The sequence below is a fragment of the Megascapheus bottae genome, chromosome 9 (genome assembly GCF_031878675.1).
Source record: "Megascapheus bottae isolate mThoBot1 chromosome 9, mThoBot2.hap1, whole genome shotgun sequence".
NCBI classification, from domain to species: Eukaryota; Metazoa; Chordata; class Mammalia; order Rodentia; family Geomyidae; genus Megascapheus; species Megascapheus bottae.
The window spans coordinates 26,240,381-26,263,900 of record NC_143517.1 but is presented as its reverse complement, the minus strand read 5'-3'; the positions used below and the strand labels follow the sequence as shown (position 1 = coordinate 26,263,900).

Here is a 23,520-nt window from a genome sequence, read left to right as displayed (position 1 = left end):
GTCAGAAGCCGGGAGAGCCGTGGCTTCTACTTGGTAAAGTGCTAGCCTTGAGCAAAAAACCTTAGGGGTAGTACCTAGGCCGAGGCCGAGTTCCAGGCGCATAACCCTGTATGCATTCTCTCTCCCTCCCTCTCTCTTTCTCTCTCTGTCTCTGTCTCTCTCTGTCTCTCTCTGTCTCTGTTTCTCTCTGTCTGTCTCTCTCTGTCTCTCTGTCTCTCTGTCTCTGTCTCTCTCTCTCTCTCTCTCTCTCTCTCTCTCACACACACACACACACACACACACACACACACACACACCTTATAACTACCTCATTTCAGTTACCCATTATTCATATCGTGCTGTGCTCTGGAAGCTACCCCAGAGTTGCACTGTGGAGCCGTGCTGAATTTTTCGCTTTTCCCTCATGAGTAGTCTGAACCTAGAGGTGAGGAATGAAAGTTGGGGTCTGGCCTAAGAGAGCATTTGTTCCCTGATCACTGAAATCTTGAGCCCACGAGAGAATTTCTCAGAGGCAAACGTCTAGGCAGGGCGCCGCAGGGCAGAGCAGAGCTGTAGCTTTCATTCTCTGGGTCCTAACAGCAACCCCCACCGCCTGCCCTGGGTCCGGGGCCGCTTTGATCCCCTCTAGCCCAGGCCTGGGGAGCCAGGCTGGCCTGCCCGCTACCAGTGTGAGCGTGGAGACCAGACAGTGATCCCATTAGCCGGGAGAATGAGAGGTGCAGAGAGGGACAGAAGGATCTAGGTCCTTTCCTGAGGAAGAATCACTCCCGCAAGGATCCTCGGGGAAGGGTCTGGAGGTGACAAACCCCTGAACCGGGAGGGGCGGGCTGGGCTCACAGGTGCTGGGGCGGGGGGTGGGGGAGGGGGTTCACGTGCCGTCGAATCCCGCGGATCCTCTCGGTTGCACACAGCAAGAAAAACACCACTAGTCAATGACTTGGCGCGGGCGTCTCTGGAGATGGGGTGTAGACGCCTTGGCGATTTCCTGGTGACCCTGGGTTTGGACCAGTTGCAGCAGGGACTGCGGTGAGGGCACGGCACGGGGTGGCACTGCGGGGGAGGGAGGGGGAGGGCAGAGGGGAGGGGGGAGAGGGAGGAAAGAGCAAAGGGAGGAGGGGGCGCCGGCCCGCGCTGGGAAAGAGCAGCGGCCGCCGCGCCCCGGCGGGCCGCCCCCTTCGCGGGGTCCCCGGGAGCCCGCGCTTCCTCTGCCGACCGAGCGCCTCCCAACGCCGCCCCTGCGCCCGGGGGACCCGGACGCTTTCAAGGCGGCCGCCGCCGTGCCCGGGGCGTCACCCCGTCACCCCTGACGCCATGGGAAAGCGGGGGGCGCCCTCCGCTCGCCCCCGCGCCGCGAGGCCCTTGTCCTCCCCGGGCCCAAGTTCAAGAGCCCCTCGTTTCTCAGGACCTTTTCCTGCCACTGCGCCCTCTCTCCCTCCCTCCCCCCTCCTGGTCTACCCTCTCTCCTCCCCTCCCCTCTCCTCTCCCTCCCTCTTCCTCACTCCCCGTCCCTTTGGGAGTGGGGCGATGGCTTTTCAGAATACAAAAACGGGACGGCCTTGGTCGGGGTGCTGGGGGGCGCGGCCCCTCCCCCTCCCCGCACCCCCATCTCTGGAGCCGGCGGGGCGCGTTCCGTCCGGGCTCCTCTCCTCGGCCGGTCGCTCGACCTGTTCGCCGGCTCCTGGCCGGAAGGCGGCTCGGCGGAACGGACGGGCCGCGTCCCGAGCCCGGGTCGTGTTTCCACGTCTCGTCCGGCCTCCGCCACCCCGGCTGGCCCCAGGGTCTCCTCCGAGAGCCGGGAGAAAGGCGCTTTGAGAGAGCCCGGAGGATGAACGAGAGAGCGTCGGCCAAATGGGCCGACAGCGCTGCCCGGCCCTCCTCCGGCCCTCCTCCGGCCTGCCCGCCTCGGCCGGGTGACCTGATGAGACGGGGGTGCGCGCGCGCGCGTGTGTCTAGGTGGGACAGGATTTGAAGTCCAAACAAAAGTCAACCACTTAAACTACTAACACCCCGGGGAACTGCCAAGCAGCAAACCCCCTAAGCGTGACACGTAAAACCATGTCTTCATTTTTGCCCAATTTCTCTGTATTAACTTCCAGATGTCACTTAATGGCCAGGTAGCCAACAATAAATCTAAAGGGTGCTCCCCCACTCCTCTCTCTCCTCCTTACCCCTCCTTGCCTGCCTATGCACACGTTTATCTTAAAAAAAAAAAAAAAAAGTAATTTGAACAAGAGAAAACAGCACCAAGGGAGTAGCTTCTAGAATTTTCCAGGACACTGTCATATTTCTGTGGACAAGAGGTTACCTAGGCAGTGCTCTCTGCCCAATGATAGAAGTCAGAGGCCAACATACACAGCAGTTCCCAAGTTCAGCCCTTCCTGTTCTGCCGTGGCCTGATGTTCTCTCACCCATAGTCCACACTCACATAGCAGAGTAAACCTGGGGCTAGCTAGAAACTCCTGGACTAATGATGTCACTAATGTATACCCTCCACAGTGGCCTTTGTGGTTCCTGTTTACAGTTGAAAACTAGCCACCTGAGAAATCCATTAATCACAGACACCAGTTCTAATTTAAAATAAAGTACAAAATAATGTACGCTAAAAGGGCTGTTGATTTGTAGACAAAATTTCACTCTCTTGAAAATCAAATAAATCTAAATTTTAGAAAATCAAAGCAACTGGAAGAGAATGAAGAGTGACATTGTTTGAAAAGAATTGTACTCATTATCTGACTTTTGAAATGGCAATCCTTCTGCATATTACCTGCATACGAATAAAAACTTTTTTTTGCGGGGGGGGGGGGGGGGGGGGCGATGGGTCATGGGGCTTGAACTCGGCCTGGGTGGTGTCCCTGAGCACTTCAGTTTAAGGATACTGCCCTACCCCTGGGCCTGGGCACTGCCCCCGAGCTCTTTAGCTCAAGGCTACCTCCCTACCCTCAACCCAAACCCCACTTCCCATTTTCTAGAGGTTAAATGGAGATAAGAATCTCAAGTTCTTTTGTGCCCAGGCTGGCTTTGAACCTTGACACTCAGATTTCAGCCTTCTGAGTAGCTAGGATTACAGGTATGAGCCACCATGCCTGGCACTAATAAAAACTTTTAAAAATCAGGGCCAGGAGTTTGGCCTAGTGGTTGAGTGCTTGCCTACCATGCATGAAGATCCGGGTTTGAGTCCTCGGTACCACATACATAGGAAAAAAAAGGCGGAAATGGTGCTGAGGCTCAAGTAGTAGAGCTCTAGCCTTGAGAAAGTCCAAGTACAATGCTCAGGACCTGAGCTCAAGCCCAGGACTGGCAAAAATAAATAAATAACAAATGAAATAATAGCCTATAAGCCCTTATTGGCCCTTAGGAACTGACTGAACCAATTTGGACCTTAAATATTTTCTAGAGGCCCATGCATTAAAGGCTTAGTCTGCAGATTGGCACTGCGGGAGGCGGGCACGTGTGGAAATGTTAAGATGTGGAACCTAGTGGCAGGTCTTATGGTGTGGATGGGAATAGTATAACTAAAACCTCCAAAACTGTAAGATAAAACAAACATTCCCTCAATATAAGTTGATTATCCCAGGTATTTTGTTACAGTCATGGAAAGCTAACTAACAGGAAAGTTAAAAGATTAAACTTCTTGGTCTCCTTCCATCCTTTGTACTGGCCATGGACAAGTCAGTTTATTTGTCCTGCCAAGGAATAAGTGCAGGAAAAAGTTAATAAATACAGGAAGGCAGGACTGCCATAAAACTGCCTGTGAGGTAAGGAGGACTAAATACTCTATGTTCTTAATTCTCTTGTAAGGAAATGCCCTGGTGAATTAATACCCACTCCAACAATGGCTCTAACCTTACTGCCTAGTTACAGCCATCGAGTAAGAAAGCATTAATAAAAAATTAAAAGCCTTAGAAGGCCATGTATTGAAGTTTTATTTTATTTTTTAATTTATTTTGTTCATTGTGGGGCTTGAACTCTAGACCTGGGAGCTGCCTCTGAGCTCTTCAGCTGAAGGCCAGCACCCTACCCCTTGAGCCCCAGTGCCACTTCCAGCCATAACACCACTTTCTGTTTCTGATTAATTGGGGGTAAGAGTCTCTTAGACTTTAGTGCCTGGGCTAGCTTTGAACAGTGATCCTTCGATCTTATCCTCCTGAGTAGCTAGGATTAAGAGATGTGAGCCACTGTGCCTGGCTTTGAAGGTTTTTGTTGTTGTTGTTTTTACAACAAAGCATACAGTATTGAGTCTCATCTTTTCAAAAATGGGAAGTAAGAATAAAATATCTCTTAACTTAAAGTTAAGCTTAGCTTTCACTGTCAAGACTACATCCAGACCAGGCTGTTGCTTTTTATGAATCATTTCTTACCTTCCACTAAATTGCCCAGACAAAGGATCCACTTTTACTATTATTTCATTCCACAATAAGCAATTGCAGTAAGACAGAATGCTGATTATAACTGATCATGTGGAAAAAAATTTAAGAATCCAAAAGAGAAGTGATAAGAAATTTAAGCAAGAATTGTTTTTTTGCTGAGTCAACTTTCCTTGAAACACAAAAGAAAGTTGAGGCCACCAATATATCATAGTATGAATGACAACAATTACAAACATTCTTCACTAAGACAAGGAAATTATTTTGGACATTACATGCCATTTAGAGAGGCATTGATAGAATAATTTCAATACAGATTTCTACCTAAGATAGAAATGAACAGAAAGCTTTCGCTGATTGTGAAATAGGACAGTAGAATTCCTCCTTGTACAAGAATGTTAGCTTAAACCAGGTGCCAGCTGCTCACGCCTGTAATCTTATCTTCTCAAGAGACAGATCTGAAAGTGGAGGTTCAAAGCCAGCACAGGCAGGAAAGTCTGTGAGACTTTTATATCCAATAAACTACTTAGAAAAAGCCAGGCATAGCTCTGTGCTCAAATAGTAGAGCACTAGCCTTGAGCATAAAGAAGCTCAAGGACAGTGCCCTCTAGGCCCCAAGTTCAAACCCCAGGACTGGGAAAAGATACAAAACAAAACAAAAACAAGGTTGTTAGCTTAATGCAGCATTTGAATAGGAAAAGCTAAATAGTGCCAACGTTTTATGTATTATTCTAATGATTGGCTTCCATTTATGTTTTAGACTACAAGGGATGGTTAGTTGAGTGACAACTGAGGAAAAAATATCTTCCTCTAAATGATTCAATTGCTCTCCTGTTTTTGACTGGCTTCTGTGTGCACGCACAGAAAAATTTAAGTCTCACTTATTTTTGAAAATCCTGATGCTACTGCATCATACCTACTATTTGTATCATTCATCTAGAGAAACAGATTTGTGAAGGTTTCACATCATTTCAATACATGGCTGTTTAAAAGACCACAGCTGAACAATATAGGTGTGTACTGAGAGTGCTTTATACAAATAGAATTGTCACTTCTGAATTCCAGGCATATAGGCTCTCCAGGGAGCAATTTTAGATTTTCTTAAGAAGGGAGCAATCACCTCCTGAGTATTCTCTCAAACAAGTCCTTCCTGAGCCTCTGCCCCTTGACCCTGTACACCAAGAAACAAGACAGGGGCCTTGCTCTTGTCAAGGGAGAAATGATAACCATGAGCAAACCTTTCTGCCTCTTCCTTTCTCCCTTCCTGAACTTTACATCATGAAAATAGCAGTGGGGGGGGGGGGGCAGGAGCGTGGCCTAGTGGTAGTGTGCTTGCCTAGAATGCACGAAGCCCTGGGTTCGATTCCCTGGAACCCCATACACAGAAAAAGCTGGAAGTGGTGCTGTGGCTCAAGTGGCAGAGTGCTAGCCTTGAGCAAAAAGTGTCCAAGGACAGTGCCCAGGCCCTGAGTTCAAGCCCCAGGACTGGCAATAAAAGAAAGGAAGGAAGAAAGATAGAAAGAAAGAAAGAAAGAAAGAAAGAAAGAAAGAGTGAGTAAATAGTAGTGAATCCTCTGTCTAGGCAATTCATTTGGAATATAAGAGATAATTCATAAAATGCAGCAGCAATGTCCATAAAGCATTATGTTGAAAATGCACTATACAAGTATACAGTGAGGATTGAAGGGAAAAACTGGGAAAGAGTGAGGGAAAGGGTTACATTGTCCAAAAGGAAATGTACTCACTACTTAACATGCAACTGTAACCCCTCTGTATATTGCCTTGATAATAAAAAAAAGGGAAACATGATTCATAAAAAGCAACAGACTGATCTTGACTCTGCCAAGACAATGAAAACTGGGCTTAATTTTGAGATGATAGATACCTTTTAAAATCTTACCTGTTTTTGATTGGTTGTGGGGCTTGAACTCAGGGCCCAGTGGTTACTGTCCCTGAGCTCTTTTGCTCATGGCTAACACTCTACCACTTTGAGCCACAGCATCACTTCCAGTTTCTAGTAGTTAGATAGGGGTCTCATGGACTTTGCTGCCTGTGCTGGATTTGGACACAAATCTCAGCCTCCTGAGTAGCGAGGAGGAGTACAGGCATGACCCTCTTGTGCCTGAGTAGATATTCTATGCTTATGTCCCATGTTTGGAAAGATGAGATCCTGCTCAAGGCACTTGACTAATTAGTAAAGAAATGGGACTAGAATCTTGGTTGTCAGACTCTTTTTGGCCAAATCTCCTTTCGGAATTCGATGAGAAAATGTTGTTTTAGGGCACTGAAAGCGCCTAAAGCTGACCTCCATCCAGCAGTTCCAGGCCTCAGCTTGAGGATGTGCTGGCTGGTAGATGTAGCTGAAGAAAGGTTTGCCATGGCTCTGACTTCTTCATGCAGCAGGAAGATTTCCTGCTAAAACTAGAATCTGATCTGCTGCTTCTTTTGACTTTTGAATCCCTACCTTTCTTTATTGGAAGTAAAGAGAGTAGAAGCCAGCTGTGTGCCTGCTCCAGGCCATTAGGTATAACTGTGCCCCCCCCCTACTTCCTGGCAGAGTAAACAGCTATGGAAACTGAGTAGGATTACGAGCACCCAGGCCAACCTGGAGGCCCCACATATGTGCTGGCCAAGAGAGCAGTAGAAGGAACAACATGCTGCCAAAGACGCAGCCTTCATCCAATGCCCTTTCTGTAGATGGAGTACTTTTATCTTTTCATCTAAGCATGGAAGATAAGTGTCTCTAAGCCTGACATAAACCCGGGGCCCAGACACTCAAAGGCCAGTTATTGTTGAAGATTATGTAAATCGGCTCACTGGGAGTTGATTAAACATCAAAATCACACAGCTCCATTTGTTTCTGTTGTCAGAGTGAGATATCAAGCAGGGAAGAAGGAAGGAAAAGACCAAGACCTGTCAGGTGCCACACGGATGTTCACCTGTGAGCCAAACTGTGCAATCTTCTAATGATCGCAGCATTAGCTTCTGAGAGCCTGTGTGCCTAAGGGGCCAGGTCCCCCCAGGCTGAGCAAGGCCAGAGGTGAGCCCAAGCGTGGGACTTCCACACTGGTCCTGCTCCCCTTCAGAGTTGGAAAATGAGGCCCCTTCCTTCCTCTATGTTTCTGCTTCGATGAATGCCATCTTGCCTACTCATGTATCTCCTGCTGGCTCTGCTTCTTCCTCATGTCCATCAGCTGAGTCCATCGGAACACCCTCCTTACGCTCCCATGTCCACCTGCTTCTCTTCATCCCCAGTGCCAGATCCTGGGTCCAAGCCACATCCCTCTCTCTTCATGCAGGCCTGCCTTCAGTAGCTTCTCAGCAGCCAATCTTGATACCCTACCCCAGGCCTCTCTCCACTCAGCAAGCAGGATATCTTTTCAAAGGGCAATCTAATCTATTTAAACCATCAGTGGCCTTTTGTTTCTCTTGAGAACAAAACCCAAACTCTTGCACATGAATTTACTGAAAGCTTCCTGGCATTCACTCTTCCTGTCTCCATCCTCAACTTGTTCTGCTGTTCCCTCTGTTAAGGAGCTGTCACCTACCCCAGCATCCCAGCCTTGGTATAGGTCCTAATGTAGCAGAGGGACTAAGATAAAATTCCTTCAACTGACTTCAAGTCACCTGGTCAAGTCACCAATTTGGAAGTGCAACTTCCAAGTGCTTGCCCTGGAAAGCTGCTATCTCTTCTAACGTCCATGTAAGCAAAACCTCCCAATGAATTTTACACTCTTAATTATTGGCTTAACTCGCACCTATGGATCTCAGTTTATAAGAACAATTTGTTTTAGGTTTTGTTTGTTCATTTATTTATGTTTTTACTAGTTTGGCTCTTTGTATTTATATCAACTACTAATGATCTGAGGGAAGATTTCAAGTGAGGATAGTTTAGCCAGGGGCAGAGGAAAAGCTTTATGAAATAATCTAGTTTTTTTTTTCACTGTTTGTTTATTTATTTGTTTATGCTTTTGAGACAGGATCTTGCCCAAGTGAAGTTTGAACTCCTGGGCTTCAACCGGCCTAAGCTTCCTAAGCAGCACGGATGATAAAAGCACTCCACTGTGCTAGTTCCCATGGGCTCGTCCATGTCTTCTGTCCCCTTAAAGCCCTCCAAGACTTCCTCTGTCCTTGTTCCTAACTGAAACAACCTATTAAGAAGGCACATCAGGGCGGAGCTCTTCCTTCTACCCACGTGTATTTTTTTCATTAATGCTCTCTTCTTTCTTCCTGTCCCTCTTCTCCATCCTAATAGGTCAGAAATAACAGCATTTTACTCTTCTCCAACGTGATTTTCTTTCTAATACTCTCAATTCCTTCCCATTGTGACTTCTCTCTTGCAGCTTTGGTTTTTTCCCCCCGCCCCCCATGGGATTCTCCGCACTGCTCAAGCAAGTATTTGGGCTTCAAAAATTCCCAAACCAGACTGGGAGTTTGGCCTAGTGGTAGAGCGCTTTCCTAGCATGCACCAAGACCTGGATTCAAGTCCTCGCTACCACATACATAGAAAAAGCTGGAAGTGGTGCAGTGGCTCAAGTGGTAGAGCTCTAGCCTTGAGAAAGCTCAAGGACAGCCTGCTCAGGCCCTGAGTTCAAGGCCCAGGACTGGCAAAAAAATTTTTTTCCCCAAGCCATCCTCTATCTTGGATTTCTTTTCCCACCCCCATGTATTCTTTTCATTTTGCCAGTACTGGGGCTTGAACTCAGGGCCTGAGCAGGCTGTCCTTAAGCCTCTTTGTGCTTAAAGCTAGTGTTCTACCCCTTGAGCCACAGCATCCCTTCTGGCTTTTTGGGTAGCTTATTGAAGGTAAGAGCCTCAAAGACTTTCCTGCCTGGACTGGCTTCTAGCTAGAGTTCCTGCATCTCAGCTTCTTGAGTAGCTTGAATTATAGGTATGAGTGACCAGTGCCTGGCTTTTCATTTATTCTTCATTTATATTTCTCCCTCTCTCTCTCCCTCCCTCCTTCTCTCTCTCTCTCTCTCTCTCTCTCTCTCTCTCTCTCTCTCTCTCTCTCTCTCTCTCTCTCTCTCTCTCTCTCTCTCTCTCTCTCTCTCTCTCTCCTTCCCTCCCTCCCTCCCTCTCTCTCTTTCTCTCATTTGTTGTGGGGCTTGAACTCAGGGCCTGGGTGCTATCCCTGAGCCTTTTTGTGATCAAGGCTAGTACTCTACCACTTGAGTGGTACTTCGGTTTTTGAGTGGTTAATTGAAGAGCAAAAGAGTCTCATGAGAGCTTTTCTGCCTGGGCTGGCTTCACACAGTGGTCCTCAGATCTTAGCCTCCTAAGTAGCTAGGATTACAGGCACTGCCACCTGGCTTCTATTTCTCTTTTATTATTATTGAATTGCTTGAAAATTAATTTACAGTTACACCTAGCATTGTTGGTTAAAATTTCTAATAGTTATGGTTATGATTATGTCCAAAGCCTAAACCTATTACAATGTTAAAAAGTATTATTCCAATAATTATAATTAGTCCTGCAATGTGATTCTCAAGTAACAAAATAATCCTGAATTAATTACTACTACTGTTAGTAGTAACATACTGTTCGCAGTAGTTAATTACTACTGTTTTCGTTTTCTTTTTCTTTTTTTTGTGGGTCATAGGGCTTGAACTCAGCCTGGGCACTGCCCCTGAGCTTTTCAGCTCAAGGCTACCACCCTACCCCTGTGTCTGGGCATTGTCCCTGAGCTCTTCAGCTACTGCCCTACCCTTAAGCCAAGCCCCACTGCCCATTTTCTAGAGGTTAGAGATAAGAGTTCCAGGTCCTTTTGTGCCCAGGCTGGCTTCGAACCTTGATCCTCAGATCTCAGCCTCCTGAGTAGCTAGGATTACTGGCATGAGCCACCGCACCCAAGGGTCAGAGAAGTTCAGAAGTGAGCACAGTACAAGAAGTAATTGCTGTGTGGAAGTGATACCGCAGGGGATCCACATAGAGGAAGTGGCCAGCACTTCAGCAGGAAGCACTTCAGCTTCAGCTGAGAGTTGCAGGAAGAAGCAGAGATGGACAAGCTTAGAACTCAGTACTATAAGAGAGCACAGGACAATGAATAGTGAGAGTAGACTTCCCAGGGCTATGGAAAAGCTCGCTGTTCACAGGATTCTGGAACAAGATGGTGCTTAATCTGGACACTGAGACACAGGCTATATGTGGACGATTTGGAAGTCAGATGGCTGCAAAGCTCAAAGGCTTTTATCCTTAACACAGTGCAGCATGGAAGGCAGGAAGCACATTTCGCCTCCCCGGGGGAAGGGGGGAAGGCCCTGAGTTTTAAGTATTTTTGAGGAATGGGAGCCATATCTGTGCCAAAACTGAATGGTATTGCCTACTTTTAATCACATGTACAAATTATTCTTAGTGAAATGGGGTTTATACAGGAGCCAGGTTGGGGGTCTTCATCTGCTCTAGGCACCCTAGTCTGACCTCACTGGAGAGAGGACCATGAAACTGTAGAGATGTCTTCGCCTCTTTTTCATTTTTAGGTATTCAGCTCTGAAGATGAACAGCAGTGTAGACCTTGTCCCAGACCCAGTTTTTAACCTTTCCCTGTCTTCTCTTGCTTGGTTCTGTTGGCAGAGGAGAAGGGAACACTCTTTCATTTGTGAATAAAAGGACACAGATAGAAAGGTTTAGAAACAGAAACAATTCCCCCTCCCCCCCCCCCCCCCCCCGAAAAAGGACTTATAACTAGCTGCTTCTTCTCAGCACCCACACTGAGTTGTTGGGAACTCTCAGGACTCTGCCTACATCATTGTTCAGGAACACAGTACTGGCTTCTGTTGAGTGGTTTATTTTTCAGTTTCAGCCAATGCCACCATCCATCAGGACATCACAAATTAGAAAGCAGAATTGCCCTAGCATGGGGGGAAAAAAAAAAAAAGCAAGCACACATCAGAATAAAACAGCGAGGGGAAAAACCATTTGCACTTTTGCTTTCTGGCTCTAGAATCAGGCCTGTGAATGCTGGGCAAGATTGCTGTTTTTATTAGTCATATTGTGGCTGCCCTGGCTCTGGGATCGGTAATGAAAACATTGCAGAGTGCTGAGGAAGGCCTAATCCCTGCGGGGAGTACAAAGAGGACAAGGGCCTGCCTGAGGCAGGCAGGCAGGCAGGCGCAGATAAACACGACAAAACAATCAACAGTGAAGGTGAACAAGGCCACAGGAGGAAGAATTTAATAATCCAGGGCTCCTTTGCCAGTGGAAAATAACCCCGTCACAGCCACCTGCCAACTTCTCAGCCACTGGAGGAGGACAGAAAGAGGTCAAAGAGGCTCTTTATGTATCAATGCCTGGCCTAGACTGCGCAGTTTTCTGGTTTCAAAGGAAGCCAGCATTTTGGGGTGTGTCGTGCAACATGGCTATCTGAACAAATTAGACTCCACAAATACTCTCTAATTGCAACTTAGTCTCTCTCATAACCTTAGCACCCAAGACATTTTGTCTTCCATTTGTAAGGGCAGAGACTAGATTGTGTGTTTGAATGATAATGTACATTAATGTATACAGGTCTTTGTGTTCAAAATGATGGAGCCTAATGATTGTATACACTTGTTGTGACTGCCATCCATGACTCTAGAATGTTCTTTTAAGCTGTTTAAGAAAAGCATAGCTGGGGACAGAAGTTTGGCCTACTTGTAGAGTGCTTGCCTAGCATGCACAAAGACTGGGATTCGATTCCTTGGTACCACATACATAAGAAAAAGCCGGAAGTGGTGCTGAGGTCAAGTGATAGAACTCTCGCCTTGAGAAAGTCCAAGGACAGTGCTCAGGCCCTGAGCTCAAGCCCAGGACTGGCCAAAAAAAAAAAAAAAAAAAAAAAAAAAGAAACAAAAGAAAAGAAGAAAAAAGAAAAGCATAGCTTTTTTTCCATCTCCTTACAAAATAAGCTTTCTGAATTTATCACCGTAGTGGAGTTTTGCCTCTTTTTAAGACTTGATGGAAATGGAATCAGATGGCACATGGCTTTTTCTAGGCAGCTTCTTTCCTTTAGCATGACATCCTTGAAAGTCATCCACATTACTGTGTGTCAGTAGTCTGTTCTTTTGTGAGGAGTATTTCACTACAGGAATGTATTGCAATGTGTCCATTTTCCTGTCGGTTCTCTGCTAACAGACACTGGGGTTCACTGACACTTGCCAGCTATGCTGAAGGCTTTTTGTGGAAATGTATGTTTTCATTTCTCTTGGTCTAATACCTACTTTTGCTTTTGCTTTTTGTGAGACAGGGACTTTGCTGTGTAGTTCAGGCTGGTCTCCAACTTCACATACCTTGTCTTAGCTTCCCAAGTGCTGGAATTATAGGCACATATGCTGCCATGCCTGGCTAATATATTCCATTTTTAGATGTGTTCATATTTATTTTATAAATTGCTTATTCAAGGGCTGGGAGTTTGGCCTAGTGGTTAAAGTGCTTGCCTAGCATGCATGAAGACCCAGGTTTGATTCCTCGGTACCACATACATAGAAAAAAGCCAGAAGTGGTGCTGAGGCTCAAGTGGTAGAGCTCTAGCCTTGAGAAAATCCAAGGACAGTGCTCAGGCCCTGAGCTCAAGCCCAGGACTGGCAAAAAAAAAAAAATTGCTTATTCAAGTTTTTTGTATGTGTTAAATGTAATATTTGCCTTTTTAATGGTAATTGATAGTTAACTATATATTATATAATCTTTCTTATCAGCTGTATGTTTACAATTACTTTTCCCATTCTGTGGCTTGCCTCTTCATTTTCTTTCTTTCTGTTTTTGTTTTTGTTTTCTTTTTCTGCCAGTCCTCGGGCTTGAACTCAGGGCCTGAGCACTGTTTTGGGCTTTTTCCTCAAGGCTAGCATTCTACCATTTGAGCCACAGTACCACTTCTGGCTTTTGCTCTGTATGTGGTACTAAGGAATCAACTCCTGGTCTTCATGCATGCTAGGCAAGCACTCTACTACTAGGCCAAAATCCTGGCCCTTTATTTTCTTAATAGTGATGATTTTTGCACCTAGCCCAAGAAACACTTGGCACTTGAAGATTGTAAAGGTATTCTGTACAAAATGAAGAGATGCTTTATACTTCTTAGTTTTATGCTTAGGACAGTGATCCATCTCAACTTAATTTTGTATGTGAAATTAAATATGGATCAAAACATATTTTTCTCCATATCAATTTTTACCTGTTTCAAAACATTTTTTTTGTGGGTCTTGGGGCTTGAACTCAGCCTAGATGCTGTCCCTGAGCTCTTCAGCTCAAGGCTACTACCCTACCCCTAGGCCTGGGCATTGTCCCTGTGCTCTACAGCTCAAGGCTACCACCCTACCCTTAAGCCAAGTCCCACTTCCCCTTTTCTGGAGGTTAGGTGGAGATAAGAACCTCAGGTCCTTTTGTGCCCTGGCTGGCTTTGAACCTCGATCCTCAGATCTGAGCCTCCTGAATAGGTAGCATTATAGGTGTGAGCCACTGCACCCGGCTTGTGGTTTTTGTTTTTATTTTTGTTTTTGTTTTTTCTGCCAGTCCTAGGACTTGAACTCAGGGCCTGAGCACTTTCATTGGGCTTTCCTCAAGGCTAGCGTGCTACCATTTCAGCCATAGCACCACTTCCAGTTTTCTATGGATGTGCTATGAGGAATCAAACCTGGGTTTTCGTGCATGCTAAGCCAGCACTCTACCACTAGTCCAAACTCCCTGCCCCCTGTGTGTATGCTTTTTTAAGTTCAGATCTTTGGTCTATAGGCATGCTGCTTTACAGACTCAAGCATATGGTCATCAGTAGTATTGCATATCTGTCTAGGACTTAATACTTGACAAAGCTTTAGTGCGTTTATATTAGTATGTTAATAGTCCTAATTGTCTCCTGTGTGCCAGTATTCTCTCTGCTATTCCTATATACTTTTCCTGTAATCTTCTTTTTAAGATGTTTTTTTAAAAAAATCTATTTATTTATTTATTGCTAGTCCTGGGGCTTGAGCTCAGGGCCTAGACTTTGTCCCTGAGCTCCTCAGTGCTCAAAGCTAGCAGTCTACCACTTGAGGCACAGTGGCACTTACAGATTTTTTTTTGGGGGGGGTAGTTTATTGGAGATGAGTTTCATGGAATTTCCTGTCTGAGCTGGGTTTGAACTGTGACCCTCAAATTTCAGCCTCCTGAGTAGCTAGGATTAGACATGAGCCACTGGTACCCAATTTTTTATTGTTATTTTAAGGAGTTGTATAAGAGGATTAGCAGTTTTATAACTCAGGTTATGAGTACAGTGCTTCTTAGATATTTCCACCTCTTCCTTCACTACCCCCCAATCCTTACCCATGAGTTACATGCTTTTTTTTTTTTTTCCCCAGTCCTGGGCTTGGGCTCATGGCCTGAGCATTGTCCTTCGACTTTCTCAAGGCTAGAGCTTTACTGCTTGAGCCACAGTACCACTCCTGGCTTTTTTCTGTGTATATAGTACACAGTTTGTGCTACCATGCACAAACTCCAGGCCCACATACTTCATTTTTTAAGCACAGTGCATGCATGTAGTATATAGTGACTTCATTTGCTTGTCCTTGTACCCTCCGTTCTCGTGCCCCCTTTTTCCCATCTCCCCCCAAAGAAAAAAACAAGTAAATTAAAACAAAAACAACATAAAGTGTTTCATTTCTTGAAATTCATATTTAGCCAGTTTGTTTGTATATAAGTTTTCATGCATTGTTGTATTTTAGATCTAGCTTCCACATATGGGAGAAAATATGTGCTGTTTGTCACTCTGAGCTGGACTTACTTTGCTTAACATGATTTGTTCTGGATCCATCTATTCCCCGGTATGACATAATATTATTTAATGGATGATTAAAATCCTGTTGTGTATAGGTATCACATTTTCTTGATCCTCTCATCCTGAAGGGCATCTGGGCTGTTTCCATAATTAGGTTTTTTTTGTGAATAGTGCAGCAATGAGCATGGATGTGCAGGTGTCTTTATCATATTCTAATAGGTAACATTCTGGGTAGATGCCCAAGAGTGGTATGGCTGCATCATAGGATAGTTCTACATTTAGTGTTTTGATGGATCTTTAAAGCATCATCCAGAGCAGTTGTGCTAGTTTACCTTCCCTCCAACAGTACAATAGGGTTCCTTTTCCCTTACATCCCTGCCAACCTTTGTTGTGTTTGATGGTGACCAGTCTTACTGGAGTGAGATGGAATCTCAACATTGTTTTGATTTGCATTTTCTTTATCACCAGGGATGTTGAGCATTTCCTCCTCATGTATCTGTTGGCCATTCTTACTTCTGAGAAGTCTGTAGTTCGTTTCTTTGCCCCTTCATCGATTGCTTTTTTCATTTAGGTAGGATTAGTTTCTTGACCTCCTTGTTTATTTTGGATATGAGGCCTACCAGATAGATAGCTGATAAAAAGTCTTTCCCAATCTGTTGGCTGTCTTTTTAGTTTTGTAATTTGCTGTGCAGAAGCTTTTATTTATTTATTTATTTTGTCATAGGGCTTGAAGTCTGGACCTGGGCGTTGTCCCTGAGCTTTTCAGCTCAAGGCTACCTCCCTATTCCTTGAGCCACAGCTCCACTTCTGGTTTTCTAGTGGTTAATTGGAGATAAGAGTCTCACAGACTTTAGTGCCCTGGCTGACTTTGAATTGCGATCCTCAGATCTCAGCCTCCTGAGTAGCTAGGCATGAGCTACTGGGCCCAGCTAGAAGCTTTTGATTTGGATGTAATCCTATTTGTCAAGTCTCTTTCCTATTTTCTGTGCCCCAGAGACTCTTTTCAGAAAGTTCTGGCCTAAGCCTATCAGTTCTAAGGCTTCTTTACTCCATCTTGCAGTAGTTTTAGAGTTTCAGGTTTGATGGTGAGGTCTTTAATCTACTTTGAGTCCATATTGGTGCATGGTGACAAACAGTTTTCCTGTAGTCTTTATAAGTTCTTACAAATGTGCGAAAGATGAGGGCCGGGAGTTTGGCCTAGAGGTAGAGTGCTTGCCTAGCATGCATGAAGATTCCTCGGTACCACATATATAGAAAAGCCAGAACTGGTGCTATGGCTCAAGTGGTAGAGCTCTAGCCTTGAGAAAGCCCAAGGACAGTGCTCAGGCCCTGTGTTACTGACAAAAACATATGTGCCTAAAGCATAGAGTTGCTAGATACTTATGTAAGACCATATGACTAATCAGTCCTAGAACAGAGATTCCAAACCAGCCTGATGATTTATTTTTCCCTTTCATAGCAGAATAATGAGGTAGTATAGTCTATTTTAAATCAAAATGTGCTCCTCACAGATCATTTAGAGAGTGTATTGTTTTAAGGTAACATCTTAACCCGATATTTACTTACTCAGCCAACCCTTGTGCTGTTCTGTTCTAATGGTAGAAATGTTTGCCTTAGTTGCCAAAAGTCTTACAAAGAACTACTTATCACATAGAAGGAATGAACCAAACATCAAATGGAGATGGGTGAGGAGTGGGAGCCTATTTATGTTTTGCATAGACCTCTGTATGTAGGCTGAAGATAATTCTACACAATATTTTTAGTGTGGCTACCTTTTGACTGTGACCTGTCAAAAGAGGTCAGGGTCAGAATTCTCTACTTGTGGTATCCTATCAGTGCTCAACATTTTAAATTTCAGATGCTCGTGTTAAAGATGTTCAACCTGGATAATCAAGAATTTGCCTTCTTGAGTTCTCTGAGTTTGGTTGCACTGCTGTGACCATACTGCAGTTTCCTGGGACTCAGGTCTCACACCTCTTAATCAATTCCAACAGCCAAGGAGCACAGGAGTCAAGTGCACAGTGGGGGGAAAAATGCAACCTGATCCAACTGCTTTGACTTTTAAAAAGAGCAGAGTTGTGTGGGTCTTTTTTTTTTTTCTTTTACTTTGAGAGTATTTCTGGACTGTCATTTAAATGCCACCTTAGACTGTGAAAAGTCCTTTGAGTTACCAGATGTGAAAAAAAAAATAGACCAGGTTCTAGTCTAGAAATTTTTGAGTTGAATTTCCATTCATTTATTTGTCCACTCATTCATTTGTTTATTCATCCATTCATTCATCATTCAACAGTCACTTGGTTCTAGCTGTTTGGTTGACATCTGTACTGTCTATATTATTGTCCAAGTTATTTATTCCTTATTCTTACAGAAGTATGAAATAAAAATTATTATGAGAAATGGGGACCAAAACATGAGAAAGGGTATCAATGTTTGTGAAGTAATGCACCTTTTTTATTTTTATTTTTATTTATTTATTTATTTATTTATTTATTTATTTATTTATTTATGTATTGCCAGTCCTGGGCTTGAGCTCGGGGTCTGAGCACTGTCCTTGGACTTTCTCAAGGCTAGAGCTCTACCACTTGAACCTCAGTACCACTTCCAGCTTTTTTCTATATATGTGGTACCGAGGAATCAAACCCAGGTCTTCATGCATGCTAGGCAAGCACTCAACCACTAGGCTAAACTCCAGGCCCTAGTAATGCACCTTCTCTCTGGTGAATATAATGTAACCAACCCTTCTATTAATTACAATAAAAATTATTATGAACTTGATGGAAGGCAGATGTAGAATAGAGAAGACACGGAGAGGTAAGAATATTTTAACTGCAAAATACATGGAGAAAGCAGAATGTAATTATTCTTAGGGCTCTGCTTCAATATTAAGATACCTTGGAAGAGCATTTTTTAAATTTTGGTAGTGTATTTACTCTGTGTGTGTGTGTGTGTGAGTGTGTGTGTGTGTGTGTGTGTGTGCGTGCCAACATGTGGCTTGAACTTGAGGCCTGAGCACTGTCTCATAGCTTTTTCACTCAAGGCTAGTGCTCTACCACCTGAGCTGTACCTCCATTGCCAGCTACTTTGGTGATTAAATAGAGGTAAAAAGCCTCATGGGCTTTCCTGCCCCACAGTCCTCAGATCTCAGCCTCCTGAGTAGCTGGAATACAGGCAGAACCACCACACCCAAGGGTCAGAGAAGCTCAGAGTGAGCACAGTACGAGAAGTAATTGCTGTGTTTCCTAGGCCCGTTGATTATGTATATGAATGTTAAGACTGACTGCCAGGAGCATAGCCTAATGGTAGAGTGCTTGCCTAGCATGGATCAAGCCCTAGGTTCCATTCCTCGGTACCACATACTCAGAAAAAGCTGGAAGTGGCACTGTGGCCCAAGTGGCAGAGCATTAGCCTTGAGCAAAGGTGTCCAAGGACAGTGCCCAGGCCCTGAGTTCAAGTCCCAGGACTGGCAAAGAAAAAAAAAAGGGGACTGACTGATAAACATACTTAGCTTCTGGGGGGATGGGTAGAGCGGGCAGAAATACTAAAGTGTTTGGCAAGGCTTTTCCTAAGTTTCATCGAATAACAGGATGGAGGGTCTGATGGTCAGTGTCACTGGTTTGTGGAAATTGTTTCACTTCTATCTGCCTTACAGACATTTTCCAAAATACTTTTAGGTTTCCAGCTAAAAGTACTGTTGTCATGCCAGGGCCCTGAATTAAGGCAGATATCTGAGGCCAGGAGCAGAGACTGCCAAGGCTAGGCTGGGAAAGGAACAATGGAAGGGCCAGACCCAGAAGCTGGCAGGCCCTACGAGTGCTTAGAAACTAGTAGTTAAAGATGGAGCCAGGAAATAAGTCAGAGAAGTGCGCATGTCTGGGCCATGCCAGCGGTGAGAATGGTCAGTTGGTGGCTGCAAGGAGCTGGGAAATAGTCTATATTTCTCTGCTGGGCAGCCTTTTCCAGGCTTTTCCTTTGGAAGAGGCTGCTCTTAGGTGTGCTGACCCGATGAGCCCCATGGAGAGAGTTAGTCAGACAGTAGAGAGAGAACATGTGTGGATTTGCCGGGTGTCAAGGGCCCATGGCAGCCGCGCACGTCCTCTCACTTCTGCACTCCTTTCTCTGTGTCAGGTGACGGCTGCTTCTCCTCTGGAAAGCTTTTCTGGTACTACAGTGGCCCCTCATCTTCTCCATCTCTAAGGAGATTAGTTAGTTACAAGGCAGGAAGTTGAATGGCTTGGGGCTTTAATCTCCTGGTTATTCTGAAGCTGTTTGATGTTAGCTCTTCCTTCAGAGTGGGGCTTTGAAAGGGGGCTTATTCTTTTTCTGTGACAGAAAAAATGACCAGCACACAGCCATATTTTAAGTTCCAAGAACCCTTACATCTGTCCGCTTCATGAATTCTGTGTACATGGTAATGCTTACGGAGCATTTCTTTTATTCTCTTACTGTCTAATGCATTTTTGTTTCTTACTCCTCTTGGCTCATTGTTATGCCATTAGGTTATAGCTGGACTAAGACGCCCATGGTGGTTGCTGGGCAGTGGGGTGGGGGGTAGGAACACACGAATGCAGGACTAAGCTCGAAGGCCTAGCCCGACAGTCCTCTTTAATTGTTTCCTTATTTCCTGCCTAGCAAGTGGCAGAGGCCCTGTAACTATGCTTCCTAGCAGCTGGAAATTTGAAAACTGCACCCTGACTTAGACAAATCCAACTTGGATTTTAGAATCTAAAGGGAAATAAAAGTAAAAATGTAAATGTTTTTGAAGAGTAATAAAATATTTATTTTTTTCTATGTATGTGATACCAAGGTCGAACCCGGGTCTTTGTGCATGCTAGGCAAGCACTCTACCACTAGGCCAAACTCCTGACCCAAGAGTAATAAAATATTCTTTCACATGCATTTTAGGGGACCAGTTTACTTTAAACAACAGTACTTATAATCTCCATATTTACTGTACTTCTATATTATATACAGGAGCTTCATGACATTGAAACATTTGATGCTTCTAATTGTTTTACCACTTCCATAATGTTTGAATGTTCATTTGCTCTGTAAATGCTTTTAGGTCATCCACAATACAAAAGTAAATGTTATTTTTATTTATATCCACATTATATAGCATTTTATTCCAACTATAACTGGGCCACTTGTTCTGTGTAGGATATGAGCCGTATCGTATGTTCTACATCAGCCCCACTCCTGGTTTTCTTTATTCACAGGTATAATGTATTTTCTTGGACAATCCCACTCTCCCGAGTAATCAATTAAATCTGCATTTTGGCTGAAAATGAGAAATCCAGCTCTAGGACTTTATAGCTTAGCTGAGCAGAAACAAAAGAATGCTTTCCTTATAAGCTTCCAAGTATGAAAATGGTACCATTTTTCCTTCTAAGAAATAATGGGTTGGAGCCGGGAGTTTGGCCTAGTGGTAGAGTGCTTACCTAGCATGCACACAAAGATATGGATTCAATTCCTTGGTACATAAGAAGTGGTGCTGTAGCTCAAGTGGTAGAGCTCTAGCCTTGAGAAAGTCCAAGGACAGTACTCACACCCCAAGTTCAAGACCCAGGACTGGCAGAAAGAAAGAAAAAAAGAAAGAAGAAGGAAGGAAGGAAGAGATTTGCAGTTCTGACTTGGTTGCTTCTGTCATGTGACCTTTCCCTATAATTTTCATAGCACTGTGATCATGATCCACGAAGGACTCAAATGAAAGTCTGAATGACAAAGAAGAGAGGGCAGATGGGAGGAGGAGGATTCAGAAGAGGGAGGGGAAAGAAGTAAAGCATGGATTTGAGGCAATATGGCTGCCGGTATGTTCTACAGAACACCGCATGTCCCATCACAAAAGCCTCCAATTAAGCCACAAAGCACAACCAATTTCCCGCTTATCCAAGAGAATAGTCTGTCTTCCTGAGGAGGTAGCATATGGAAGCTGCTGGTAAGGCTTTCCAGTCCAATTAGGAGGCAGATAGATCAGAGGATACAAGCTCCTGAAGCTGTCTGATCTTTTGCCTATGATTTGTCTCCGTGCAATTGACAGCCCCAACCAGCAATTACAACACAGAAACTGGTATAGCTGGAGACCGGTCCAGCAGGGAGCAAAGGCTTGACCATTTACATGAAGTTAATTATTAAAGGCTGTCAGATGTCAGAATGGGAATTGGTAATATGGTGTTTAAACGCCCACCACATGTCTAATTTGAGTTGTACTCACTATCTTCAGCACCAGTTCAAATTAAGTCTACATTAATGTCTGATGACTCCCAGCTGTGCAGCCTACAACTTTATGTCCTCTTCTGGGTAGGAGGGGGGATTTGCATACCAGATAGTGCCAGGAGAGACTGTGAGAAATGTGTATTTCTCTTTGTTGGCATAAGCACCCTATAAGCTCAAATCATAGTTCTTAGTTTTTTATAACCATCCTCATGCTTAAGAAAATAGTGATTTGAGCCAGGCGTTAGTGGCTCATACCTATAATCCTAGCTACTCGGGAGGAAACTCTTACCCCAATTAACCAGCAAAAAGCCAGACGTGGAGCTATTGCTTGAATGATAGAATTCTAGTCTTGAGCAAATAACAAAGGGTAGCACCCAGGCCCTGAGTTCAAGCTCTACTATGAGAGAACGGGGGGTGGGGGAGAGGGGAGGGAGGAAGGAAGGAAAGAGAGGAGAGGAAAGGAGGAAGGGGAATGAGGAAGAGAAGAGAGAGAAAGAGAAAAAAAGAACGAGAATGAGAGAAGGAACGAAGGAAGGGAGGGAAAATGTTGGTCTGCAAATTAGCTTCTTATAAAAGCTTTTTTTTTCTGGGCTGAGAGTTTGGCCTAGTGGTTGAAGTGCTTGCCTAGCATGCATGAAGACCCGGGTTCGATTCCTCGGCACCATATACATAGAAAAAAGCCAGAAGTGGTGCTGAGGCTCAAGTGGTAGAGCTCTAGCCTTGAGGACAGTGCTCAGGCCCTGAGCTCAAGCCCAGGACTGGCAAAAAAAAAAAAACAAAAAAAAAAAACAAACACTTTTTTTTTTCTCCCAAATTAGCTTCTTGATGCCACAAATTCAACTTATGGAAGGTGATTCTAGGTGATACAATATGCATGTTGTTAATGGGACTTAAGTTAGCCCCAGAAATTTGGTTGACTAAGAATAAAAATAAGGCCTGTCTCAACAATGATTCTCTATTAAAGTTGATGAGCGGTTATGTTTAGGGCTGCCAGAATGCTTTTTTGTGGGGTTAGATGATCATAGTTTGGGATATGGCGCTCTAAACAGGTGCCTGGAACTGTGACCAGGGGGCCCGCCTGCTTAGCATTTGGTGAAGGGAGTGCCCCAGGGGTCTTGCACCATGCCAGTGATCTCACAGCAGGGTTCTCCCCATGCAGAAAGGCAGGGAGCAGGTGTCACGCGACTCACAAGTCCTTTCTGCTGGTGTCCAGGGACTCCAGAAGCTCTAAGCATGGTGGCTAATTTCCAGCGATCCAGAGGGCTGTGTGGAGAAGCCTTCATGCAGAAATATTTTGGAGTTTTGGACATACATATGGCTTTGTGATACATGCTGAAGGAAGGGGTGTGGAAACTGGTGGAAGCCAGGTTGCCATTTTATATGGGCTTTCCCATAAGCAAAACAAAACAAAACAAAGCAGAAAACAATGACAACAAAACTTCTCACTTAGCAAGCGGCTTGTGTTAAGCTAGGCATTCAAGAAAAATAAATACTTGTGAGAAGACCAGACTAGGAAATCTTTTTTTCTTTTTGTCAGTGCTGGGGCTTGAACTCTGAGTCTGGGCACTGTCCCTGAGCTCTTCAGCTCAATGTTAGTGTTCTACCACTTGAGCCACTGCACCACTTCCAGTTTTCTGGTGGCTAATTGGAGATAAGAGTCTCATGATCTTTTATTCCCGGACTGCCTTTGAATCAGTCCTTAGATCTCAGCCTCCTGAGTAGCTAGGCTTACAGGCATGAGCCACCGGTGCCCAGCTATAAGTTTGTTTGTTTTTTTTCACCCCCTTCCGTCATGGGACTTGAACTCTGGGCCTGAGGATTATATCTGAACTCTTTAGCTGAAGGCTGGTTTTCTATCACCTCGCCACTTCCCAGACTAGGAAATCTTTATGAAACAGGTTGTTCGGATTCTATGAAAGTCACACCATCTCACCTTGTATAGTAAGCAAATGGGTATGGAATCATCTCATAAAAACACATTGCAATTTTTAAGAAAATGATATTCATTCCTAATACCAGTGTAATTTGATACAAAATGTTGTAGATGAAAGAAAATTAGGACTTTGCTGAAATTTAAACATGTCGGATTATACTTGAAGAAGAATTTGAGAAACACAAGTGGATGTAAATGTGTCCAAGGGCTGGTTTTGTGCTAAACACATAACCAGAACTGAAACACAGAGTCTTCTATCAGGGCCAATAGACTATCTGCCTGTCCACCAG

At 44.5% G+C, this 23,520-nt stretch overlaps 1 long non-coding RNA gene across 1 annotated transcript in view; it reads left to right on the top strand.

Moving 5' to 3' along the window:
- The first annotated feature begins 926 nt into the window (after positions 1-926).
- Positions 927-23,520, top strand: part of LOC150058918 (uncharacterized) — a 52,473-nt gene continuing 29,879 nt past the window's right edge. Inside the window, exon 1 of the long non-coding RNA XR_016536564.1 lies at positions 927-1,026. This is a non-coding gene — a long non-coding RNA (uncharacterized LOC150058918). The remainder of the gene's footprint in view (positions 1,027-23,520) is intronic.